Below are 7012 nucleotides of genomic sequence, written 5' to 3' on the forward strand. Positions count from 1 at the left end.
CATTCATTCATTGCTTGTCTCATATCATATTGCATTTATGTTTGTTCTGAAATCCTGCCATTTATGTTATTATGGATTTAACTGCCTTACTGAGTTTTTTTGAAACTCATTCCTTTATTGTACAATGTTTGTTAGACTATTCTGCAGGTACTGAGTATTATGACGGTCCCTATGAAGAAGCGCAAGGCGAAGAGGCATATCTCCGGGAAGGTGATTGCGGTTACAACAATTACATCGAAGATCCCGCGAGTGGTTATGCTCCGTACGATGCTTAGTCCGACCATTGAGTGGAAGCGTCCTTGTGCTGTTTATGAGATTTATACTTATAGGGATGTTGTCTATAAAGTGGAGAACAATTTAGTTACCCATTGTACTTTCTACTGGGATTAGATTTTGTCTAGTTTATTCTCTTTTAGAGCTACTTTTCCGCTGGTTGTGGAGTGGGATTTTGCCTCACTTTACATATCTGTTTTTGACACTCTGATTATATCTAGTACTCTGATTTATATATGATTCATTCTTTCCTTATTGGATCTATGGTTTATCTTCCGCACTTTTATTAGGATTGTTCATGATTATGTTATTGTTTATGTGGGAGGTTGATTACTCGATACCTGATCTTCGGGCTGTGGATCACACTCTCGGGTATGCCAGATAGGGTACCGGCTGGGAGGACGTGAGAGAGAGAGAGAGAGAGAGATCTGTCGTGAGTCGTGTTGTCGTCGTGTGTTGTCATGAGTCTGAGTCGTGTGTCGTCGTATGAATTTGAGTTTGGTGTTGTTGTTGGGAGTAATGGTCGTGAGTGGTCGTCATGAGTTATAAGTCATAACTAAACATTCACAATTACTAATGCAACAAAAGAGAGGCATAATGTACAATAACATAAGTGAAACAAACTGAATTTCACTAATCACTTAGGTTTACAAGTCTAAAAGAAAATACATCTGTGAAGCATAAAAGGAAACTCCTAGCATTATTTGTCTAAGTGATCGACTCCGGTGATGTGTTTGGACCCTCCTAGATCTGAACTCCTCCTCCAATTGTGTAAATCGCTCACCCAAGGTGCACATGTAGGACTCTATCCTCCTCTTCCCATCCTCTATAGGCACCTGACAAGCCTCTATCCTCTCCAGTATAGAATGGAGCAATGACTGATGAGAAGTCACACCTGGAGCCTCAGAAGTCGTATGTGTTGGACCTCCAATCTCATGGAAGCGTGGTGTAGGAAATCTCCTCATGTCTTGGGATCTCATCCTGACCTCGATCCTCATCTCTATGATCCTCATCTCTCTGATCATTATCCTCATCTTCATCCCGAGCTGGAACACCGTCATGATCATCATCATCACCATCTATGTGCTCGTCACCGACAACATCACCATGATCATCTGCATCCTACTCATCACCATGATCATCCGCATCCTACTCATCACCATGATCATCCGCATCCTACTCATCACCATCATCCTTTGTGCCATCAGCCTTGGCAATATCATCCTCATCCTCTGACCTAGCTGCGTCGCGAAGCCCCTATGATGTCCCTAGTAGTGATGTTGATCGCTCTTCCTCCAACCGTAGACTTGATGACAATCCTAGTGCTATCTGTTTAGGAAATTGTTCCTGAGAATCGAACTGATCTCTCGTAGCTCGAGATTTTCCTCCAGTCATGTCAATCGATCTTCTATATTTTATATGTGTGCCTCCATCCTCAAAACTGTTGAGCTGAAATAGTTTCCTCCTCATCCTACTGAATCTTTTGATCCTCCGCATCATCATCTTCATTCTAATCTTGAACCTCATTTGGAGTTTGGATTGTTGCCTCCTTATTCATGTATTATCTCTGCTTGTGGCATAGGAATAGTACTTTGATCTTCACCTCTACCTCTCCTAACCCTTAGGTGTTTTCTTTGTGTTGGTTTGAAGGGAATTTGAAGAGTCATGTTGAGTTTTGCATTACATGAGTAAAGGAAGTTAAGTAATGCAATATTTGGTGAAGAGGGGCATTTTGGTAAATTTTTTAAAAAGTTTGTTTTCGATGGAAACTGCGATTTGGACATGTTAGCATGTGTATAAGAGTTGGTTTAACATGCTAAGAAGGTTTGTTTGGATAAGATCCATCGAAACCCTTGGAGTTTGGAAAAATTCTGCAAGAAGGGCATTTTCATAATTTTTCGACAAAAAAAAATTTTGATTTTGTTAAAATTTCAATTCAAAAATTCTAGTGTGTTCATAAGACTTGGATAAACATGATGGGATGGTTTGTTTGGTAAAAACCAATCAATTTTGATGTGTGGAAGTAAAAATTCAGCAACTTTGGAAGAAGGAATTCTCTTGTGGGTAAGGTTTTGTGATTTTTGGAAAGTTGGAATTTGACCGAACGAGGTGTGTGGGCACCTTCCTCATATTGAAACAGTCATGTAAGAACTAGTTTATTGTCAAAATTCTATTTTTATTGAAAATGGGACAAGTGTTTGTAAAGTTGGGATTTTGGTAAAGTGAATAGTGTTTTGAACCAAAGTGTGGGAAATCTTTGTGTTAGAAGCTTTGTTTTGTTTGGAAAATAATGGGAACATGTTTCTAGACATCCCTAGGCACTATCCTAACCTTTAGCCTCAAGTATTTCTCAATCTTTAAGAAAAACATATCAATGGTACATGAAGTTTGAAAGAAAAGAGAAAAAGAGAAGGTCTTGTATTGTTGATCGATGAAGGTTGTAAGTTGTCGTTGAAGCCCTTGAGAATCTTGGAACCTTAGGAGCCCTAGATAATTTTTTTCCCTGAACCAAACTTGAAGTTGGAAGTGTGATTTTGAATTTGAACATTTTCTCGTAGATTTTTGGCTTTCGATTGGTTTGTCAGAATGACCGGAAGAAGGAACAGTGGTGCTTCCTCAAGTCGGAATGGAGAGAAAGTTGTTCCTAAAGATGGAGTGTCCTATGGCAGTGTTGAAGCCAAGAACCCTCCGAAAGGTCAAGCGACCGGTAACCTATCCGGTGCTCCTCCAGTGGTCAACTACCAGTAAATCATTAATCTGATGAGAGAAATGTTGCAACAGCAGAGCGCAAAGTTCAACCGAATCTTGACTGGGATTTTGGCCATGCATAATGACACCCGTGCTTCTGCCCAGGCAAACCCTAAACTTGCTAATGTGCCAGATGTTGGAAAAGTGAAGTTAGGTCACCAGGTCCTTGCCCAGTAGAAGTTTTAGCTATACTAAAAGGACCGACAGGAAGTTCACTAGGCATGCACCGTATCCCACCTCGGCATATCAGCCCCGGACTTTGGGCCAAAGTGTTGGGAATGCAAACCTTGATCAAATTCCTGCAGACCCGAGGCCAATGAATCATAGATCTATAGAGCCGGTACAATCTGTAGGACAGAGAGAACTTGTTTGTTTTTACTGCCGTCAAAAAGGACATTTCGCCCGTCGCTGCCCTCGCAAACTAACCGTCGAGCTGCTTTAGCTGCGAAACCAGTTCAAGCTCCTCCTGCCTATAAAGTGTTTAACATTGTTGAAAGTGAGTTAGAACCAAATCGTGATCATAACCGATACGTTACTCTTAGCCTTTAACTCCTACTATCGATCTATTCTTTAATTGTTCATTGCATATATACCATATGCATTGCTTTGATTTATTCTTTGATTGTTCATTGCATATATACCATATGCATTTTGTTGATCTAGTTCTTGCTTGTGCATTGCATATAGGCCATATGCATTGTTTTGATTTACTCTTGCCATATGAGTTTGCCTAGTCTTAATTGAAGTACTTGTGAGTATTGTTTTGAGTTCCTCTTAGCTGTTTAAGAAGTCAGCCAAGATTCCAGTGTTCTTTACCTATTAGATCTATTTTTTCATTGTACTTTCCATCCCCTAGTAAAGTTTCGGTGGAAGAATCACACCCCTGAAGAAGTTTCCTCATATTATTGGAAGCCCAAGTATGCTTTCAATTTCGAGGACGAAATTTTTTTTAGGGGGGGGGGAGATTGTGAAAACCCACCTAATCCTAACCTTGCTATTGTACCAAATGTATACATACTATATGCATTGTTCGATTTATTTTCTGTTGTATGAGTTGCCTAGTTTTGTTTGGTAGACGTTTACCTCGATGCTGATCTATTCTCTCTACAATTTCTTCTTGTGCCTCCCATTCCCTTTGATAGGAGGGTGATCTTAAATCATTCCCATGACTGATCCTTCTATCCCTACTGTTCTAGAGTGGATCTCCATACACTCTATAACCTTGTGAATTCTCCACATGATGATTTCGAAGAGAAATCAAATGTGATCTTCATGAATTGTTATTCCTTCTAATTGTTTCAAGACTTCAAACTTTTCATCTCCTATTCTTCAATCAAAGATTAGTAATCTCTCTTGTGTTATATTGATCTACTCTTGCTATGATTTATTCTTTGTGATTGAGATTACAAAGAAGATGTTGCATCCTGGCAACCATCTCTTCTACAATCTCCTTTCATTCTTAAGGTTTTATGATCTTCATATTGATCTTTCGCCATGATCCTTGTGAAATCTTAATGAAGCCATGATCATACTTTCGATTTGATTTCAAAGCATGTTAGATTTACTCCCCTGTTTTCTTACAAAAGTCTTATCGTTATTTGTTTCCCGTAGATTTTGAGAGAAGGAAGTCCAGTTAGAAGTGAAGTACCACCATCTCTTTGGAAGCCAAGTACTCTCCCAATTTCGAGGACAAAATTTTTTTAAGGGGGGAGAGTGTGAAATCCAGCCCAAAACCTAAATTAGACACCCTATTTGTTTTGGATGAAGAAGAACTTGTTTGATGTTTGACCTTGAAGTTGGACCTTGAGTATGGTGTTGATATGTTTAGAAGATCCTAGAAAGTCAGGTCGGACCTCTCCCTTAGTGTAGATTCAAAACCCGAAGTGAAGGAAGAAGGCTTGTGGGCCATCTCAGTTGAAGACATGGTCTTTGAACCCAAACCCATAGAAAATTAATGATGGAATTTCCCTATTTGAAAACCTTGTCTGATTTGGAGATGAAATGCACCTTGATGAAGAGAAGATTGGTTGATGACCTTAGAGCATGGTTAGATATGATTTAAAGCCATTTTCCTATGCTAGGTAAGTTATAGTTGTTGTGTTTAAAGTTTCATTTGATTTTGATAAGAGAAAGACCCTCAAATCCCTGTTTTAGGCTATGCTATCAGCCTGGGTTGACTGGGCCAATCAACCCAACCCAGTCGACCCAAGTAAACAGAATTTGAGCAGAATCTTCTGTTTAGGTCATTATTGCTATATAAACCTCATAACTTTGTATTTTTAGTATCCCTAGCCTCCAAAACACCTAGAGAACGAAGGGAACTCCAAGCCTCCATTGGTGTGGAAGAAGATCTACATTCAACTCTCAAGCTTTCTCTCTCTTGTTCTTCAATCAAAGGTTAGTATTCAATCTATTATGCTATTGATTCATTCTTACTAGGATCATTCTCTTCTTTGATCTGAGATTATGAGGAAGATATTGCATCTCTGCAATCATATCTTCTACAATCTCTTCTCATTCTATATGCTATGATTTCATATTCATTCTCTACATGATTTTCATGATTTCTTCTTAAACTATGATCATGCTATTATTTTGATTTCTTCTAGCATATTAGATGCATCTCTATGATCATTCTTACTCTTGATTTACTGTGTTCATGTACTCGAATGAGATCTCATCATCTCTAGTTCATCTCTTTCATTCATAGCATGTTTTCTATGAAAACTATGATTTTTACCAAAATAGAAAGTATGATTCCAAATTAGTAAGTAATGGTTTTGATCGTTGTTTGATGTCTAAAATATGCATTTTAGTCTTAGACTATTGTGTTAGACATTCCCTCCAAGTTTCGTAGCATTCCGGATTGTATAGAATAGGTTTCGGATCAAAATTCTGTTTTTGGACTCGAATTACTCTCTGGGCAGATTGCTTGGGTTGACTGAATCAATCAACCCAGCCAATCAACCCGTAGTGACAGCAACTCTGTTTTTGATCCGTTTCGACTCCAATCTTTTGGAATCACTTCTTATGACCTATACATGTTTTGTCAAGCTTGTTTAGGTGATTTTGGATTTGTTCTCTGATCTCTTATTTGAAGACTATAAGTTTGGATTACGAGGTGAGTATTCCAACTCACAATATGCCTATTTACATGTCCTTATGTATTATGATATGAATGCATGATTTTACTACTGTTGTTTGGTTTCTTTTACATCATGATACTTTTGCAACTACAGTAGCTTGTCCACAATGTGAATTACATATTAGAATTGATTATTGATTATGAAAATGCGATATGGACTATGATGTGGATATGAGTGTGATTATGATATGTTTGGAATCATGATGTGATGTGGATGCTTAGGTCGTAGTTGTGGAATGGGGAATGCCCTATTGGCGTTTCTGTCTTTGGACATCAGTGGAAGTGGTAGGGACGCTTTCCTACGATGCCCCTTGACTCTTTCCCTAACTACTGGTTGACATACCTAGGATTGGTCTAGCAGTGTTTGGCTAGGAATACCCCTGTTATATCAGACCCGATTCGGAAGGGTATTGAGACTATGAAACCTGGCCCTAACCTTAACCCGGATACTCTTTGATTGTAGGTACGAAGACCCGAAGTAGAAGTGAAAGTCAACTGTGGGCCATATTGGTAGAAGATATAGTGTTCGACTCCGAACCTATGGAGATTGAAGATGATGTCCTATACTTGAAGACAGTGTTGGATATTGAGAAAAGATTGTACCTTGATGAAGAGAAGATGAGTTGATGACCTTAGAGCTTGGTGGGATATGATTTAAAGCCATTTTTCCATGCTAGGTATGTTATAGAATATGTGTTTAAAGTTTCGTTTGATTCTGAGTAGTGTAAGACCCTCAAATCCCTGTATTTGGCTTTGCTATCAGCCTGGGTCGAGTGCTTGGGTCGACTGGGCCATGCTACCCAGCCAATTGGCCCAGAGATGCTGAACTCGAACAGAATCTTCTGT

The sequence above is a fragment of the Hakea prostrata genome, chromosome 10 (assembly GCF_041222555.1).
Source record: "Hakea prostrata isolate BN-2017 chromosome 10, UWA_Hpros_2, whole genome shotgun sequence".
NCBI classification, from domain to species: Eukaryota; Viridiplantae; Streptophyta; class Magnoliopsida; order Proteales; family Proteaceae; genus Hakea; species Hakea prostrata.